Source organism: Notechis scutatus, chromosome 8 (assembly GCF_049901735.1).
Source record: "Notechis scutatus isolate UNSWTSFEM ecotype Mainland chromosome 8, rNotScu1.2, whole genome shotgun sequence".
In the NCBI taxonomy this organism is placed as follows: Eukaryota; Metazoa; Chordata; class Lepidosauria; order Squamata; family Elapidae; genus Notechis; species Notechis scutatus.
Genome location: NC_142016.1, coordinates 90,924 through 109,844, shown reverse-complemented (window position 1 = coordinate 109,844; position 18,921 = coordinate 90,924). Strand labels below are relative to the sequence as shown.

At 38.9% G+C, this 18,921-nt stretch overlaps 2 long non-coding RNA genes across 2 annotated transcripts; one reads left to right on the top strand and one right to left on the bottom strand.

Moving 5' to 3' along the window:
* Positions 1-531: 531 nt before the first annotated feature.
* Positions 532-17,941, top strand: LOC148129866 (uncharacterized). The gene is made up of 3 exons (XR_015750422.1): positions 532-773; positions 1,223-1,652; positions 16,131-17,941. It is a non-coding gene; the product is annotated as an uncharacterized LOC148129866 (long non-coding RNA).
* Positions 2,916-9,794, bottom strand: LOC148129867 (uncharacterized). Its single transcript, XR_015750423.1, has 2 exons — positions 9,644-9,794; positions 2,916-3,091 (listed from the first exon to the last, which is right to left on the bottom strand). It is a non-coding gene; the product is annotated as an uncharacterized LOC148129867 (long non-coding RNA).
* Positions 17,942-18,921: the final 980 nt, after the last annotated feature.

The window sequence follows — 18,921 nt, the reverse complement described above, 5'->3', positions numbered from 1 at the left end:
TTCAACCTGCGCTGCTTCCTTTACTAGCCTGTGCAAATAAAGTCTCCGACACCCTGCAGCGATTCGGGAGTGTGATTCGCCTGGGAATCGGGGGTGAAGAGGGGAGGGGCCCGCCGTGCAATTAGTTCGCCGATTCTGCAGGAGGCACAGGACGGCGCAAGGAAGGGAGCCGCCTTCCCGGAGCCTCCCCAAGAGAGAGCTGCCTCGAGAGAGCTCTTGGCCGGAGTGCCGCGCCTTCGGGGGTCGGATGGGAGCGCTCTCCTCCGAGCGAGGAGCCCCGGGCGCCGGCCAACCCTTCCTCCATCCGGCGCTGCCGCCGTTCCCGCCGAGCTCCGGCCACGCAGCCCTCGTGATCCCCTCCCGCTCTGTCCGCCCCCCGGCGCAAGAGCCGCCAGCCCCCGATGCTTTCGGGGCCTCTCCTCCCCGCAGGCCGTCGCCGTTGCTGTCCGGAAACGCCGCCGCAGCTCAGCCAGGCGCTCCGCGGTCTTCATGCGCCCGGCGGTCCGCCTGGACCAGTCGGGGGTCGTTCAGGAGGCGCTGGCTGGCGGGCAGACGTGCCTCGCCGTATCCTTGGCCGAGGGAGGCGCCAGCGGGCTGGAGTCGATGCTGCGCTGCCCGGTGGGACCAGGCAGGGCGCGGCGGCTGCGGGCGGAGCCCGAGCGGCTGATGTGGCGGGTGGGCGAGCTGCTCCTGCGGCTGTTCCGAATTTTCCCTTGACTGTCCGCCGCAGACCGTGCAAGGGAGCCTGGTGGTGGAGCAGGCGGGAGATGCCTGTGAGTGCCCGCCGCCGCCGCCTGACCTCCTGGCGAAGGCCGGGGGAAGGGCAGCCCAGCCAAGCCGCGGCTCTTCCCGGCACCAGCCAGCCGGAGACGCTCGGGAGGGGCCGTGGAATTGACCAGCCACGCTTGGCCTGGCGTGAGGCGGCTGTTTAGGAAGGCAGCCCGGCTCACCGGAGGAGCCTTTGCTCGCTTGCCCGGCCGGCGCTTCGGATCTCTGTTAGTTGCGCGCCCAGCGATGGTCCCAACCTGGGAGGGAGGGAAGCGATTGCCGCAGGCTGCTCCCCCCGGCCATTTGAGCCTTAGCTTGGTGGGGCTGAGGGGGTGGGCTATGACTCTGCCCAGGCGAGTAGAGGCAGCCGCTGCCCAGCTGGAGCCGGGCCTGCCTTGGGGCCGAGGGGACCAGCGGGTAGGACGGAGAAGGGCTCTCCTTGCTGTGCCCGCAGGATCTGCCTGTACAGCCACTGCCGCATGGCCATTGCTGCCGAGGACCTGTGTCTGAAGCGGGTGCTGCGCCTGGAGCTTTGCGCTGGAAGAAGGTAGGGCGCTGGGATGCCTGCTGCTCCCCTCTCTGCTGGGTTTTGCCCGTTTGGTCTCCAGGCCTGAAGAGGAGACCAACACGAACCCATCCTCTCCAGAACTGGGTCCACAGAACAGCCTCAGCCCGGTTCTGGCCTTGCAGATGCCATTAAGCCATCAACTAACCAGAGCAGCATGCCAAGCCTGTTCAAACCAAAGCAAGGGTGGAAGAGACCAAAGTTAGCAGATGAGGAAAAAGCTGCTGCTACAATTTTCACTGGCTCAGTTTGGCACACCATTCATATCTAGATAACTGGCTCTGCACAGACCAAGGGCAACACCAGCATTTCCACACAGGTATGACTTTTTTTTTTTTTTTTTGAAAACAATTTTATTGATTTTCTACAAACAAACAAGACAAACAAAACATTAAAACATCAACTCTCTTATGTACGTACAGTGTGTCGGTTGGTTCATCAGTTTTGTGCATTCATTTCGTAGTCTCAATTACAGTTATATTACATAACAACTCATATTGTCAATCCAAACTTATATATCCTAATATCGCTATTAATAAATCATTTGACTATACTTTTAATTGTTCATGCTTTATGAGATAACAATACTTTAAACAGTTTATTCTATAACAAATCATATAATCATACCAAATCTATCCTAAAAACACTTTATAGATATAGTGTCAAATAACATAGGCAAAAGAAAAAATAAAGGTATTCCTTGCTATCTAACTTTCTAAATATTCTATTATCGTATTTTGTCATCTAGCCACTGATAAAAAAGATCCCAAATTTCATAAAATTGTTTATCCTCTTGCTCTCTAATTTCAAATGTCAATCTACTCATCTCAGCACATTCCAATATTTTCTTAATAATTTCTTCCTGTGATGGTATTTTCTCATTCTTCCAGTTTTTAGCAAATACAATCCTAGCCGCTGTTAACACATTTACAATCAGATATTTCAAATCTTTACTATATGTATCTGGTAAGATTCCCAATAAAAAGAACTCCGGTTTCAAATCTATATGTTTCTTTTTTTCCAACCACATGCAAATTTTAGTCCAATATTTTTTAGCGTCCTCACAAGTCCACCACATATGGTAATATGAGCCAGGTATCTGATGACATTTCCAGCATTTTTCAGATTTGTTCTTGAACATTCTTGCTATTCTTGTCGGGGGAAAGTGCCACCTGTAAAACATCTTATACAAATTTTCCTTATATGCTGTTGACATTGTCATTTTATAATTTTGAGATCACAATTTTTGCCATTTCTCTAAATCAATCCCATATCCAAAATTCTTCCCCCAAACAATCATAGTTTCTTTAACTTGTTCTTCTAATTTAATTCCCAGTAAATAACCATATAATTTTTTAATCACCTTCTCATCAGTACCCATCAAGATCTTATCTAGATCAGTCTGTTTATCATAGAATCCCTCTGTTTTAGAATCTTCATCATACCTTGAATGTATTTGCGCATATGAAAACCAATTCATCTTTATACCTTGTTCCTCTAAATTTTGTATTGATTTAAGTTCACCCTTTTCATCCAATAGTTCCCCATATCTAACTGTTTGTTCCTTCTTATAAATTATAGGATAGGAAAATGCTTCAATAGTCGATAACCAAACTGGAATTTTCAAATAACATTGTATTTTTATCTTCTCCCAGTTTAACCACAAAGACTCCCGTATATAATGTCTTCTAAAATAACCCTGTGTTTTAGTTCCCTTATACCATAAAAAAGCATGCCAACCCAACAGCAAATCATGACCTTCTTTTTTTTTTTTTTATATAAAAGTTTTATTGATTTTAACAACAAATAAAAACACATAAAACATAAAACATAACATAAGAACATCGTCATTCTTCATAAATTTACAGACAGTGTATCGGTTGGTTTATCACTCCTTTTTGTGCATCTATTTCATAGTCATAATAATTATGTTACATAATAACTCATATTATCAATCAACAATTATATATCCTAATATCCTTATTAAACAATCATTTGACTATAATTTAACTAATTCATGCTTAAGCGAGATAACTATAATTTAGTTAATTTATAACAAATCGTAAAATCATACCAAATCTATCTTAATATAATATTCTAAAAATATTATCAAAACCAAAATATATATATATTCTATTATTATATTGTTTTATCTAACCATTGATAAAAAAGATCCCAAACTTCATAGAATTGTTTATCTTCTTGTTCTCTAATTTCAAATGTCAATCTACTCATTTCAGCACATTCCAGTATTTTCTTAATAATTTCTTCCTCTAATGGTATTTTCTCACTCTTCCAATTTCTAGCAAATACAATCCTAGCCGCTGTTAACACATTTACAATCAAATACTTTAAGTTTTTATTAAATGTATCAGGTAAGATTCCCAATAGAAAAATCTCTGGTTTCAAATCTATATGTTTTTTTGTCATTTCTTCCAACCATATGCGAATTCTAGTCCAGTATTTCCTGGCCTCCTCACAAGTCCACCACATATGGTAATATGAGCCAGGGATCTGATGACATTTCCAACACTTTTCGGATTTATTCTTGAACATTCTTGCTATTCTTGTCGGGAAAATGCCACCTGTAAAACATCTTATACAAATTTTCTTTATATGCTACTGACATTGTCATTTTATAATTTTGAGACCACAATTTTTGCCATTTTTCTAAATCAATCCCATATCCAAAGTTCTTCCCCAAACAATCATTGTTTCTTTGACTTGTTCTTCCTCTAATTTAATTTCCAACAAATAACTATATAATTTTTTAATCACTTTTTCATCAGCACCTGTCAAAATCCCATCTAAATCAGTCAATTTATCATAAAATCCTTCTGTTTTAGAATCTTTAAGATACCTTGAGTGTATTTGCGCATATGAAAACCAATTCATCTTTATATCTTGTTCTTCTAGCTTTTGCATCGTTTTAAGTTCACCCTTTTCATCCAGTATTTCCCCATATCTAACTGTTTGTTCCTTCTTATAAATTATGGGATAGGAAAAAGCTTCAATAGTTGATAACCAAACTGGAATTTTCAAATAACATTGTTTCTTAATTTTCTCCCAATTCAACCATAACGATTCCCGTATATAGTGCCTTCTGAAATAACCCTGCGATTTAGTTCCTTATACCATAAAAAAGCATGCCAACCCAATAATAAATCATGTCCTTCCAATGCCAGTAATCTAGACTTTCTTAACGTTATCCATTCTTTAACCCACATTAAATTTGCAGCTTGATAATACAACTCCCAATTAGGAAGGCCAAATCCTCCTCTAATTCTAGCATCCTGTAAAAGTTTTAGTTTTATTCTCGCTTTCTTACCTTGCCATATATACTTCAACACCATTTTATTTAATTCATCAAAATAGTCTTTACCAAGCCTAATTGGTATTGTTTGAAACAAATATAAAATTCTGGGTAAAATATTCATTTTAATTGTTGAGATTCTACCTATCAAAGATAATTGTAGATTTTCCCATTTTTTCAAGTCAGATGCTATCTGCTGTTTAAGTTTAATATAATTATTCTCTTTCAGTGTAGTACATCTTGACGTCAAAATTATCCCCAAGTATTTAACTTTATTCGTAACTTGAATTTTCAATAAGTCTGCCAACTCTTCTCTTTGCCTTAATAACATATTTTTTGTCAGAATCTTTGTTTTGTCTTTATTTATTTTCAAGCCAGCCATCTCACCATACGTCTCTATCTTTTCCAGTAGTTTTAAAGCTGTCTCTAGAGGGTCTTCCAGAATAAAGACCAAATCGTCCGCAAAGGCTTGCAATTTAAATTCCTCCTTTTTAACTTTCATTCCTTTTATATTTGTATCCTCTCTAATATTTCTATTTAATACTTCCAAAGTCAATACAAATAACAAAGGGGATAGTGGACATCCTTGTCTTGTGCCTTTTTTAATATTGATAGTGTCTGTAAATTCTCCATCTATCATCACTTTTGCTGTTTGCTTATGATATATAGCTTCTATTGCTTGAATAAATTTTCTAGCAAAACCCATCTGTTCCAATAATAATAACATAAATCTCCAATTCACGTTATCAAATGCCTTTTGAGCATCTAAAAATATCAAAGCCATTTGCTTTTCAGGGTGTGCCTCATAATATTCCAAAGTGTCCAAAATTACTCTCATGTTGTCTTTAATTTGTCTCTTTGGTAGAAATCCATTCTGATCAGAATGAATAAAATTATTTAAGTATTTTTTAAGCCTTTCTGCCAAAATTGAAGCAAATATTTTATAATCTGCATTCAATAAAGAAATAGGTCTATAATTCTTAATTTGTAATGGGTCAGTCCCTTCTTTTGGAATAAGCGTAATATAAGCTTCTGACCATGTTTTAGGTATCTTCTTATTTATCATAACTTCATTCATAATTTCTAACAATGAAATACTCAATGATTCTTGTAATGTTTTATAAAATTCTGCCGGGAAACCATCTGGTCCTGGTGCTTTCCCGTTATTCTGTCTATTAAGTGCTTCAGTTAATTCCATCATTGTTATAGGATTTTCCAACATTTTCCCAGTTTCATCAGATATCTTGGGTAGGTTGGCATTTTGTAAATACTGTTTAATTTTCCCCTCATCAAAATCCTCCTGCTTATATAATTGTGCATAAAAATCTCGAATAATTCTCTTTTTCTCCTTATTACCATGACAGACTAGACCCTGTTCATCCATTAACTGTAGTATTCTCCTTGATTCTTTCTCTTTTCTCAGTTTGTATGCTAACCATCTACCTGGCCTGTTTGCATCCTCAAAATAGTTCTGTTTAGCACTTCTAATTTTTTGCGCCAATTCTTCTTTCTCTGTTTGATCCATTTTATGTTTAATTATGTCCATTTTAAATTTAATATCTTTTTTCTGTGGCATTCTCTGTAATTCTTTTTCCAATTTTTTATAATCATCTTCTAAAGTTTTAATCATTTGCCTCTTTCTAATATTTTTTTCTTTGTGTATTCCATTATCAATCCTCTTGCATATGCCTTCATTGTGTCCCAAACATTCTGTATTGAAGTATCTTCTTTTCTGTTTTCATTAAAAAGAAGGCCAGTTCTTTTTCCATCCACTGTGTAAAATCTTTTTCCTTTAAAATAGTATTATTTAATGTCCATCTAGATCTTCTTTTTTGTCCTTTCCATTTAATTGTCATTGGGTTATGATCTGCCCATGTACTTGTTTCAATATTTATTTCTTGAATATTAGATAATAATTCTGTTGACGTCCACATCATATCTATTCTGGACCATGATGAATGTCTATTCGAGTAGAAGGTATATTGTTGAGTTTTAGTATTTCTTTCTCTCCATATATCTTTTAGTTTTAGTTCCTCTATCATTTCAAAAAAGGATTTAGGGAGGATCTTCCTATTTTGTCGTGTTATTTTTTGCTGTGTAGTCCAATTCATTGTCTACAATTCCATTAAAATCTCCCATTATAAATATATTAGCGTAGTCCAATTCAATTATTTTCATATGTAATTTTTTATAAAATCTTTTTTGTTTATCATTCGAAGCATAGATTGCAACCAAAAGTATCTTTGTATTGTTATCCACTATTTCAACCATTAGTACTCTTCCATCTTCATCAGTATAAATCAATTTTGCTGAAATGGTTTCTTTAATATACAATACCACTCCTCTTTTCTTACACTGGGCCAAAGAAGTAAAAATTTTCCCTATTTTTGGTCGCACCAATAATTGTTGATGTTGTTTTTTAATGTGTACTTCTTGTAAGCAAATTATATCAAATTTTAATTTCTCTATTTTATGAAAAGTTTTCCTTCTTTTAGTAGCTGAATTCAGTCCATTTATATTCAAAGAAATCAATTTTTTTTTCCTCCATAGTTATGATTTATATTTAGGTCTAACGGCTCTCGTTGATCTTACTTCACGTTGTTCTTTAGTCTCCACTTGTCCACCTACTGCACCTTCTTCTTTTCCCATCTCTATTTGGTCCTCTTGAAATTCAGTTAAGGTAGTCTCTTCTTCTATCTCTGTTTCTCTTCTTTTAAAAATTCCTTATAAAACGATTCTGCTTCATCAATTGAGCCAATTCTGTATCTCTGTTCTTTCCATGTAACCATTAATCCTTCTGGAATCAACCATCTGTAATTCACCTCCTTTTCCAATAATACTTTAGTCAGGAAACGATATTCTCTCCTCATCTCTCTAATTTTTCTGGGTACTTGTTTTAAAACCCCGATCTCTTTATCTCCATATTTCAGTGTCTTCTCTCTTGCCGCTTGTAATATCTGTGTTCTGATAGATTTTTTAGTAAATCTAACATGAACTTCTCTTGGTAACTTATTCCTCAATGCATATCTTGTAAAAACTCGGTATATCTCATCTATTCCATCCATCATTTTTTCCTCTGTTATTTCCAAAGCTCCAGCCAAGATTTCTATCATTACTGCAGCAAGATCTTGTCCTTTTTCTTCCTCTATATTTTGAAATCTGAGGTAATATTCTGATCTATCCATCTCCCACTTCACCATCTCATTCTTGTTTTGTTCAAGCGTTGTCACTCTGTCATCAATATTTCCAATTTTCTCATCTCTTTGATTGTCTTTCTCTTCCAATTTTTGCAATTTCTCATCTCTTTGATTGTCTTTCTCTTCCATTTTTTGCAGTCTCTCATCATACTTCGCCATCATCTGTTGGATGTTTTCAATTTTTTGTTCAATACTCCCCATCCTTTGTTCAATACTCATTTTAAGTTCTTGAATTCCTTGCATAACCGTCATTAGATCCGTTTGTCCTTTATCTTGCTTCGCCATTGTTGAAAGTCGTCCTCCAGTTGATGGGGAGGCAGGAGCAGAAGTTGATGCGCCAGAAGGTAGAACTTTCTTACTCATTTGAATAGCTCAGAATCTTCCCACTCTTTTAATCCAGTTGGCAGTGTAACAATTATAATCCAATTAGGGAAAGGAAAAACGTAAAAAAGAAAAATCAGTAAAAAAAAAAAAACCCAAAATTTAAAAAAGGAAAAAAGTTTCAAGGAAAAAAGAAAAATTTCTTTCTTCAGGTTCTTCTAGACCTTAATCCTCAGTTGCAATAGTCAAAAGGAGAATAAAACCCAATAATATTAAAAAAAATAACAATAATAATAAAAGGAAAAAAAAAGAAAAATTCTTCAGGTTCTTCACACCTTAATCCAATTGCGAAATCTCAAGAAAAAAAACATGGCCACAAAAAAGAGTATATACATACAAAGGTAAAAAAAGCAAAAGTCCCCCAAAAAGAAAAGAAAAAGGAAAAAGAAACAATATTCTGAGGCTTTCCCTTTAGAGAAAAAAAAAAATGAAAAATAATAATAATAGTAATAAGCAAAAGTGTACAAATATTACAAAATACTATAGGGTTGAGGAGGAGGGATAAAAGCTAACAACAAGTAAAGCAAAAAGCACACTGCATTTTATTTAAACATCCAAGGCTCTTATTATGGCTTCTCCACAAGTTTCAAAGCCAAGCTTCAAACATTCAGTTGATTGTAGAAATCCCAAAGAGACACCTGTGAAAACATTCTCCAGAGTTCCTCTCTCTATCTTATCAACTCAGTGTCCTTGGGAGAGAGTTTCTCACAGTTCTCTCAACTTCAAGTAAAATATTTTCAAGCCTCTAGTTGGCAGTGTTGCAGAGTTACAAAGTTTCTCAACTCCACTCCCCCTTCTTCCTCCCCCCAAAAAAAACCAATAGAAAAAGAAAATATGTATATATATATATGTGTGTATATTTAAAAAAAGAAAAAATTACTAAAGGAAGCCTCTATTAAAAATATAAACAGTCAAAAAGGAAAGGTAATTATAGAAAGAAAAAAAAAACAGTCTGGTTACAATTACTAATCACAATAGAAGTTCGCTAGAAAAAAAAATAAAAGCCAAGCCTCATTTTGACATCTCCTAAAAAATCGCCACTAAGTCCATCTTATCAAATTCTGTCAAAAATCTTACAGATTCCTTCCTCTTCTAGGGTGTCCTTATCCCAAATAAAAAATAAATAAATCTCACCAGCCGATACACTTTCTCTTTCTTTCTTCTCTTCCTTTCGGAGCTGTCCCTGCTTCAGCAGCTTAATGGCTGCCTCTCCGCCGATGGTAAAGGGGCTTCTTCTGGATCCACCAGGGACTTGCGGTGTCCCTGTGATCAACAGAACGCGCCCCTTACTATCACCGTCTCTACGGGACGGTTTAGGTCCGTTGGGACCGACCAGGGGCGAAGATATCAGCTGTAACTTCGGAGCCCCGAAATTACAGCTGTAACGCGGCGACGTGACTCCGCCTTAACCGTCATGACCTTCTAATGTCAACAATCTAGTCTTTCTTAATGTTATCCATTCCTTAACCCACATCAAACTTGCAGCTTGATAGTACAATTCCCAATTGGGCAGGCCAAAACCTCCTCTAATTCTAGCATCTTGCAAAAGCTTTAGCTTTATTCTCGCTTTCTTACCTTCAACATAATTTGAATTATACTTCAACATAATTTTATTTAAATTATCAAAATAGTCTTTTCCGAGCCTAATTGGTATTGTTTGAAAGAGAAATAGAATTCTGGGTAAAATATTCATCTTAATTGTTGAAATTCTCCCTATTAATGACAATTGCAAGTTTTCCCATTTCTTCAAGTCTATAGCTATCTGTTGTTTAAGTTTAATATAATTATTCTCTTTTAATGTGCTACATCTTGCTGTCAAATGTATCCCCAGATACTTAACCTTATTTGTAACTTGGATTTTCAACAGGTCTGCCAGTTCTTCTCTTTGTCTCAGTAGCATGTTCTTTGTCAAAATCTTTGTTTTGTCTTTATTTATTTTCAAACCAGCCACCTCACCATATATCTCTATCTTTTCCAATAACTTTGGAGCTGTTTCTAACGGATCTTCCAAAATAAAGACTAAGTCGTCAGCAAAAGCTTGCAGTTTAAATTCTTCCTTTTTAATTTTCATTCCTTTTATGCTTTTATCATCTCTAATATTTCTATTCAACACTTCCAAAGTCAATACAAATAGCAAAGGAGATAGGGGACATCCTTGTCTTGTGCCTTTTCTTATATTAATAAAATCTGTAAGTTCTCCCTCCATCATTACCTTTGCTGTCTGTTTATTGTATATGGCTTCTATTGCTTGTACAAATTTTCTGGCAAAACCCATCTGTTCCAATAGTAATAACATAAATCTCCAGTTCACGTTGTCAAATGCCTTTTGAGCATCTAGAAATATCTAAGCCATTTGCTTTTCAGGATGTGCCTCATAATATTCCAAAGTATCCAAGATTACTCTCATATTATCTCTAATTTGTCTCTTTGGCAGAAATCCATTTTGATCTGGGTGGATGAAAGTATTTAAGTATTTTTTAAGTCTTTCTGCTAAAATTGAAGCAAAAATTTTATAGTCTGCATTTAATAGAGAAATAGGTCTATAGTTCTTAATTTGCAGTGGATCAGCCTCTTCTTTTGGAATAAGTGTAATATAAGCCTCTGACCATGTTTTAGGTATCATCTTCTTTGACATAGCTTCATTCATAACTTCAAGCAATGGAATGCTCAATGATTCTTGAAATGTTTTATAGAATTCTGCCGGAAGCCCATCTGGACCCGGTGCTTTCCCATTATTTTGTTTCTTAAGTGCTTCAGTTAATTCCATCATTGTTATGTTGCTTTCTAGCATTTCTTCAATCTCTTTAGGCATCTTCGGTAGGTTAGCATTCTGTAAATACTGTTTAACTTTTTCTTCATCAATATTCTCTTGTTTATATAGTTGCCCATAAAAATCTCGAACAATTTCCTTTTTCTCCTTGTTACCATAACAAACTTGGCCTTGATCATCTATTAACTTCAATATTTTTCTTGATTCTTTCTCTTTTCTCAATTTATATGCTAGCCATCTACCTGGTTTGTTTGCATCCTCAAAATAATTCTGTTTAGCATTTCTAATTTTCTGCGCCAATTCTTCTTTCTCTATTGATTCCATTTTATGTTTAGTTATATCCAACTTCAATTTAATTTCCTTTTTCTGTGGCATTTTCTGTAATTCTTTTTCAAGTCTTTTATACTCATCTTCCAAGATCTTAGTGGCTTGCCTTTTCCTAATGTTCTTTCTTCTTATATAATCTATTATCAAACCTCTAACATATGCTTTCATTGTATCCCAAACATTCTGCGATGAAGTATCTTCTTTTTTATTTTCCCTAAAGAAAAAAACCAATTCTTTCTCCATCCATTGTGTAAAATCTTTTTCCTTTAAGATAGTATTGTTTAACGTCCATCTCGATCTTTTTTTTTGTCCCTTCCATTTAATTGTCATTGGGCTATGATCTGCCCAAGTACTTGTTTCAATATTTGTTTCTTGAATATTAGATACTAATTCTGATGAGATCCAAATCATATCCAATCTGGACCATGATAAATGTCTATTTGAATAAAAAGTATATTGTTTAGCTTTAACATTTCTTTCTCTCCAAATATCTTTTAAGATTAATTCATCTGTCATTTTAAAAAAAGATTTAGGGAGAGTTTCTATTTTGCTTTGTTGTTGTTGCTATATAATCCAGTTTATTGTCCACAATTCCATTAAAGTCTCCCATCATAATTATATTAACATAGTCCAGTCCAGTTATTTTCATGTGTAATTTTTTATAAAATTCTTCTTGTTTATCATTCGGAGCATAAATTGCAATCAAGAGTATTTTTATATTATTGTCCATTATTTCCACCATTAATACTCTTCCGTCTTCATCCGTATAAATCAATTTTGCTGGGATGACCTCTTTGATGTATAGAACCACTCCTCTTTTCTTACATTGAGTCAAAGAAGTAAATATTTTCCCTAATTTTGGTTGTACTAACAATTGTTCATGTTGTTTTTTGATATGTACTTCTTGTAAACAAATTATATCAAATTTTAATTTCTCTAATTTATGAAAAGTTTTCCTTCTTTTAACAGCTGAATTGAGTCCATTTATATTCATTGTAATCAATTTTTTTTCTTCCATGATTATGCTTTATATTTAGGTCTAACAGCTCTCGTGGATCTCACTTCACGCTGTTCTTTACTGTCCACCTGTCCACCTACTGCACTTTCCTCTTCTTCAATCTCCAGTTGTTCCTCTTGAAACTCAATTAATGAGACCTCTTTCTCTGCCTCTGCTTCTCTCCTTCCAAAAAATTCTGCGTGGAAAAGTTTTGCTTTCTCAATTGAATCAATTCTATGTCTCTGTTCTTGCCACGTAAACATTAATCCTTCTGGAATCAGCCATCTATAATTCACTTCCTTATTCAATAACATTTTGGTCAGGAATCGATATTCTCTTCTCATCTCTCTCACTCTTCTGGGTATTTGTTTTAAAACCACAATCTCTTTGCCTTTGTATTTCAATATCTTCTCTCTTACAACTTGTAGTATTTGTGTTTTGATGGATTTTTTGGTAAATCTAATATGGACTTCCCTTTCTCATTGCATATCTTGTAAAAACTCGGTATACCTCATCTATTCCATCCATCATCTTTTCCTCTGTAATTTCCAACGCATCCGCCAAAATTTCTATCATTATCGCAGCCAAGTTTTGTCCTTTTTCTTCTTCTATATTTTGAAATCTGAGATAGAATTCTGACCTCTCCATCTCCCACCTCAACATCCCACTTTTATCTTGTTCAACCACTGTTAATCTGCTGTCAATATTTCCAATCTTCTCCTCTCTTTGTTCACCTTCTTCCTCAATTTTTTGGAATCTCTCATCATACTTCGCCATCATTTGTTGAATATTTTCAATTTTTTCATCAGTCTTCCCTGTTCTTTGTTCAATATTCTGTATTCTTTGTTCAATGGCGTCTGATTTTGTCTTGAGATCTTGGATTCCTTGCATAATCATCTGTAACGTCACTTTTTCTTGTTCTTTATCTTGCTTCAACATTGTCTGAATCAAGCGTTGTCCAGCTGGTGGGGAGGCAGAGGTAGAAGTAGAAACGCCAGAAGATATGGGTTTTCTGCTCATTTTGATGCTTCAAGACCTTCAAATTCTTTTTAGCTTTTAATCCAACTGGTAGAATAGCCAATTATAATCCAAAATGGAAAAATCCAATAATAAAAAGCCCAATAACAAAAAAAGGAGAAAAAGAAGAAGAAAATCTTCAGGTTCTTCTAGACCCTAATCCAATTATGAAGTAGTCCAAAGTAAAAAATGAAAAATAGAAGAAAAAAAAAAACCCAAAAATAATAATAATCTTTAATCCAATTGGGAAGTCTCAATAATAAAAAAGAAAAGGCAGAGTGGTCCAAAAATATAAATGAAAAAAGCAGAAAGAATCCCAGTAAAAAAAAGGAGAAGAAAAGAAAAATAAAGAAAAAATTCTGAGGCTTTCCTTTTAAAATAAAAAGCAAAAATAAGAATATTACTAAAATTAAGGTTTACAGAGAGGCTGGTGAGTAGGGGTACACGACTGAAAAAAGATAAAAACAAAACAAAACACTGCACTCTATTTATTTGTCCAAGGCTCTTATTATGACTCTCTTCTCGACAAGCTTCAAGGCCAAGCCTCAAGTGTTGAAATGTTGATAAGGGTCCAGGAGAGCACCTGTAATAATATTCTGCTACGCTCTCCCTCTATCTTATCAAATTGAAATGTCCTTGAGAAGTAGTCTTTTCAGAGTTCTTCTCCAATTCAAATAAAATATTTTCAAGCCTCTAGTTGGCAGTGTTACAGAGTTTCTTAATCCACTTCCCCCCCCCACCAGCCAGAAAAACATTTTTTAAATTAAGCAAAAAGAAAAAGTATTAACACACACACACACACACACATTATATATATACCGTATATACTCGAGTATAAGCCGAGTTTTTCAGCCCATTTTTTGTGCTGAAAAAATCCCCCTCGGCTTATACTCGAGTCAGATTCCCCTCTGAAAAAAAAAAAATGGTGTGGAGTCGCTGCCGCCAGAGCGGCCCCAGTCCCGCCGCCTCGGGAAGGGAAAGGCAAAGCGCTTTTTGCCTTTCCCTTCCCGGCTGGGGCTGTTGGGAGTCGCTGCCGCCGGCGCGGCCCCAGTCCCGCCGCCTCGGGAAGGGAAAGGCAAAGCGCTTTTGCCTTTCCCTTCCCGGCTGGGGCTGTTGGGAGTCGCTGCCGCCTGCCTTTCCCTTCCCGGCTGGGGCTGTTGGGAGTCGCTGACGCCTGCCTTTCCCTTCCCGGCTGGGGCTGTTGGGAGTCGCTGCCACCGGCGCGGCCCCAGTCCCGCCGCCTCGGGAAGGGAAAGGCAAAGCGCTTTTGCCTTTCCCTTCCCGGCTGGGGCTGTTGGGAGTCGCTGCCGCCGGCGACTGCGGGGCGGGGGTCATCCTGCGGGGACACCGGTGGGCGCGGAAAGAGGGGCGGGCGGGAGAAGCTCCTCTCCCTGCCCCGCCCCGGGGGGGGGTCTTCCCCTTCTCCCGGTACAGGGAGCTCCGCGGCGCTGGGCGGGCGCCAAAGACGACGCTCGGGGCTCGGTCGGAACCGTCCGGCGCGCCCGATCTGATGCTAGCGCAGCGGCTGTGCGCAGCTTCGCTCCAGCGGCGGCCTTCCAAGCCGTGGCCTTTCCGTTCCCGAGGTGACGCGGGACTGGGGCCGCTCCGGCGGCAGCGACTCCCAACAGCCCCAGCCGGGAAGGGAAAGGCAGGCGGCAGCGACTCCCAACAGCCCCAGCCGGGAAGGGAAAGGCAGGTGGCAGCGACTCCCAACAGCCCCAGCCAGGAAGGGAAAGGCAGGCGGCAGCGACTCCCAACAGCCCCAGCCGGGAAGGGAAAGGCAGGCGGCAGCGACTCCCAACAGCCCCAGCCGGGAAGGGAAAGGCAGGCGGCAGCGACTCCCAACAGCCTCAGCCGGGAAGGGAAAGGCAAAAAGCGCTTTGCCTTTCCTTTCCCGAGGCGACGTGAGATAGTGAGATCGTTTCCCAAATTAATTATTTTTATTTTTGAAATTTACCAGTAGCTGCTGTATTTCCCACCCTCGGCTTATACTCGAGTCAATAAGTTTTCCCAGTTTTTTTGTGTAAAATTAGGTGGCTCGGCTTATAGTATATAAGATATATATATATATATATATATATATATATATATATATATATATATATATATATATATATATATATATATATATATATATATATCTTATATACTATAAGCGACCACCTAATTTTACACAAAAATATATATTTATATATTTATATAAATATATATAAATATTTATATATATAAAGAAAAAAAAAACAATAGCCAAAGGGAGCCTCTATCCTAAAAAAAAAAGGAGCAAATATATATAAGAGAAAATTCAGTCCGGTTAACTACAAAGTCGCGCTGAAGTTCCAAAAAAAAAAAAAGTAAGAAATAGAAAAAAAAAATCCAAGCCTCAATTTGACATCCCTTTAAAAAATGCCGCTCATACAGTTTTGTCAAAGAAAAATCTCACAGATTTCTTCTTATATTCAGAGTGTCCTTTCAAAACTCAGCTAATTAGCAAAAAAAATGTTTCTTACCCAGCCGACATACTTTCACTCTCAGCTCTTCCTTACCGGAGCTGTCCCGACTTCAGCAGCTATGGAGGCTGCCTCTCCGCCGCCAGCAATAGGACTTCTTCCGGATCGAACCAGGGACTTTGCGATGTCCCTGGGATCCAGGAAATGTGCCCTACACGGTCACCGTCTCTACGGGACGGTTTAGGTCCGTTAGGACCGACCAGGGGCGAAAATATCAGCTGTTATCTCGGAGCCCCGAGATTACAGCTGTATCGCCGAAACGAAGCTCCGTCTTCTCCTTCCACACAGGTATGACTCTTATTCACCAGTGATCTGCTGGGGGAAGAGGGTTGGGGCACACTTGTGGCACTTCCACTAGTTCAGACTAGTTGTTCTCTCTCTTCTGGCAGTGCTTATGGAGATGGAGTTGCCCACTCTAGATAAGCAGACTGCCTCCTGCTGTAACTTTTGCAAATGAAAAGCCTTTTTCTTTTCCTGAAAATCCCTTTGCACCTCCCTCTTCTGCCAGAAGCGTAATATTTTGACTGTTGTGCACCAGAATAACCGGCCCCTGACACACCTAAATTCTGCATCCATGAAAATGAACCTCTATAACCTGTCATGCAATATGCAGAAGTCCATTCCCAAGTGGAAAAATCCCATTCTGCAAATCAGGAGAAAAGAGGCAAAAAACACTGGTCACATAAGGAAACCACTCTAAACTTCACCAGCCCCCCCCTTTTTTCCCTTGTCTCATGATGGCTAGAATCAATTTCTATTTATCCCATTTGTTTAGAGAGTCACTTTTATCTTGATAATTTGACGTACGTTGTCACACATAGCATTACTCTTCCATACAGGTAATCCTCACAACCACAATTCAGCCCAATAGTTCCATTGCTAAGCAAGACGGCGGTTAAATGAATTTTGCCCCCCTGCAGCTGTTAGCTTAGTAACATAGTTGTCCCAAAGGTGCTTTTTCAACTGGACTTTCTGGTTTTTCTTTGAAGATGTTGGATGAGAAGCGAAACGTCTTCAAAGAAAACCAAGAAAGTCCAGTTGCCTCTTGAAAAAGCATCTTTGGAACAACCAGGGCCAGGATGACTGAGAATCTCCATGGATACTTTGTATCATGATTGTTAGGTGGATCTGGCTTCCCCATTGGCTTTACTTGTTAGAAAGCTGCAAAAAGTGTCACATGACCCTGGAACACTGCAACCGTCATAAGTATACGCCAGTTTCCAAGGGTCTGAGTTTTGGTCACATGACCACAGATCATGGATAAGTCACCTTTTTCAGTGGTGGTAGAACTTCAAACAGTTCCAAAATGAATAGTTGCATGTTGAGGATTATCTGTATTTCCTGGAAATCTTAACATATACAAGGTCAAGAATGTCATTTTTATTCACAGCATCACACAAAGACTGATAATGACAAGTTTCAGTTTTGAGCTTTAGCTCTGCAGATCCTAAAATCTCAGAATTTGGAGGCATCATTTAATCATGAAGCTGAATCTTTTGCTTCACAAATGATGGTTGTCCGGCCTGAACACAAACACTGGGGAATAAGAAAGAGCATGCCATTTTGTTGGGTAATTGGTTTCCTGCCAGATTTGTTCTTTCTGTTATTATACTTTTTCTACTTCTTTATTGAAAACTGCCTTCCTGCAACTTAAACTGATGCATGTCCTGTTCTAACATGGAGTATAACAAAAATCTTGACCTGTAGGATTTCCTTTCAGATAATTGAAGAGCGGCCATCATTTTACTCCCAAGTCTTGTCTCTGAAAGCAAAACATTTCCAGTTTCTTTACTAGCCATCTATCAGAGAACTTAATTTCTGGTTTTCTGTATAGTTTTCTGTGAACTGTTTCCAGTTTCTCCAAAATTTTCTTAAATATGGTGCTCAGACCTGGGCGTCATTTTCTAGGTTGAGGTCTGAACAAGTAGAATAAAATACTCTTCTTAGTGTGGGATCCACCTCTGCGGCATCCCGTGGGTCAGAGGGTCACCGGCATCTTGCCCCAACATCTCCAGCAAAGGAGAGTCTGCGACCTCCTGAGGCAATCAGTTCCAATGAGTTTAACCCCCACTGTACTATTACAAAATTGTTTCTGATATCCAACTCTTTGTTCCTTGTCCTGTCTCCTGGAGCAACTCTCAACAGTTCTGCTGCGTCTTTTTAGCCCTTCAGATGCTTTAAGACCATGACCATGTCTCCTGTAATTGCCTCCTCCCCATCCTCTTCTCTTCCTCAAGATAAGCATACCCAGCACCATCAAGTGAAGCTCCTGTTATCTTGTTTGCTTTGGAATGCTCCACTTGATCCTTCCTTAAACATGGTACCTATTACAGGAATCAGGATAGTTCTCCAGAAACTTCCATGAACATAAATAGGAACAAGAGAGATACTGACACACTGAAATGGCCGCCATGATAGACCCTGGATAGGAGACAGAGAGTACGGAACCTATTGCCAAGGGCCACCAGCACAAACTCTGCTTTTCTCTGCTTATGTTCCCCTCCTGTCCATGGACAATGGTGGCACTTGCACATTTGGGAGACTCCTGCTTTCCTACCTCAATATTTCCTGGAAATTAGAGAGGGGAAGACCTGTCATGAACAAAGCGGGGCCAGGTTTCTGCCCTAGGGAGGTCCAAGTGGGAGAGGTCCCTATCTGCAGGAGTCAAGCCCTCTGGGGAGGCAACTGGTGTTTCTGTCACTCGTTGTGCTCTCCCAAAGGTGGACTTCTTGCAGGAAGCTGGTACACGTCTCTCTTTCTCCCCTGAAGCCCAACTGCTTCCTTTTCCTCTGCAAGGGCCTTAAGAACAACTTTGAATTCTGAGATTCTAATTGCAGAAATACGCCCCACCCCGGAGTAGTATCAGCATGAGCTCAAATGTGTCCCACGCAAACGTGGTCCAGCACCTGTTCAGACCCTGGTCTCTCTTTCTTCCCCCATTAATTGAGAGGGGAAATTTGTTTCCTAGAACTGCCCTTGACCTTTGCTGTACAGTTTCCCTCCTTCCTCCTTCCTAACCTTCTTCTTCCTGCAGCTTCTCAGCAGAATTGGCTGCTCTCTAGCGGCAGGCAACCCCTTT